This window comes from Tiliqua scincoides, chromosome 4 (genome assembly GCF_035046505.1).
Source record: "Tiliqua scincoides isolate rTilSci1 chromosome 4, rTilSci1.hap2, whole genome shotgun sequence".
NCBI lineage: Eukaryota > Metazoa > Chordata > Lepidosauria > Squamata > Scincidae > Tiliqua > Tiliqua scincoides.
In genome coordinates, this window is record NC_089824.1 from 99,823,615 (window position 1) to 99,825,440 (window position 1,826).

Here is a 1,826-nt window from a genome sequence, read left to right on the forward strand (position 1 = left end):
AAATATAAAAAAAACTCTGCATTCCTATCCACACTTTCACTGGAGTAAGCTCTATTGACTAAAATGGGACTTACTTCTGAGTAAACATGCATAGGATTGGGCTGCGAGTTGCTTTTCCAGTTAGAAATAATACTGTGGCTGCATCTGCTGACACTATATGACCCATATCACCTAACTAGTACACTTTAAAAATTAATAAAAATGAGACCTTGGAATAAAAACACATAACACCACTTTCTGCCTTTCAGATCACAAAATCTGCAAAAAATAAAACCATTTTCACACACCCCTACTCATTGCTTTATAGGGATTCAGCAGAATCCCTGATTTTGCCCAGAATTCTGACTTTCTAGTTCAGGATTTAGCTTTTAGGGAACAATCCACCCAACACAACTGTTGCAAAGATGGCCAGATGCACACAAGGCAACTGATTCTCTTAATACCTTTACATAGAATAGCATTTGTTCCAGAGGACACTGCTTTGCAGGGGAGGGGGGGGAGAGTTGTACCTGATGAAATTCCATCTTCTGCACTACTATGAAAAGTACAGAAACCCTGTCTGCCTTTGCAACTAGGTTGTCCCCAGCTACATTACAGTCTCCTATGGCTATGAAACCCATGGAACACACCCTGTGAGAGCCACAGAAACATATATTTGCTCAGGAGTCCCATGCGCTGACAACTGTGAGTAACAGTGCTTGAGGCTTGTACTGTGAGCAGCAACCAGGAAATCATGTACACAGGGAGTAAAAAGTTATCAAAAGCCCCTCTTCTATTGTTGTTAGAAGTCCTGACCTCTTTTGGAGCTGGCTACCCAAGGGAATGCTTTCCTCCCATAGATGATACAGCAATTTAGGATTACCTGGTTAGGACTTCTAGGTTGCAACCTAGAGACCTGTTGTAACTTTTAAATTCTGCAGTGTAATGAGAGATGAGGCAGCTATGGCTCCTCCCCCCCACGTTGCTTGCCCTTGTCTTGTTATCCGCTCAGTGTGCTTGTTGTAACAAGCAATAATCCAGGGGTGCCACACAGAGGTGGAGCAGAGATGGGACATGGGAAGGGACAAGTAGAGAAGCTGCCCCTTTGCGCTGGGGACTTTAAAGCTGCAGCAACCATGTCTAGTTCTCAGTTCAACAGCTCTACACCTGGCTGCAATTCATTGTCAAAAAGATTTTACCTCCATTTCATCAGACTGCAATTGAGTATCAATTAGAATACTGGTTTTTTGCAACTTATATACAACATCCAACTATTGTCAACTTGTTGTTTGTCTTGGATAGAATCCTGTTTTGCTTCAGAAAAAATATCCTTTTATAACAAGGCATGTGGCAAAAACCTCTTACTTCAGCAGACTGTTGTGAATTGCAGCTGTCACCTCTAGAGCTTTGGCCATGAAGAGAATAAACTTTCAGGCACCGAGCTCAGATGTTATTCTTTGCCTAGCAATAAATGAAATCTCCTGTAATTTATTTATTTCAATCAAGGCCTTTTATTATAAAGTCAGACCCATAAATTCTGCTGTAGACATTCCGCTTCTCAGCAGGCATAAAATACAGTGGGTTATTAAAAGCCAATCTATTACCTTTTTCAGAATATCTTACTAATCATTTCTATGGTGTTGCTTCAGCAAGTGCCATTAATCTTTTAAGCAGAGCAGGGGAAGAAGAAGTGGGAGGAAGCAGGAACATAATAAAACAGGCTTGTGGCACTTTAAATACTAATGACTTGAGATTGGTATGAGCCTCCATAGACTGTAGCCCATGTGGGCAGACAGAGCCTGGAGACACTAGTCTGTGAAAGTGTACACCACAATAAAATTGTTAGT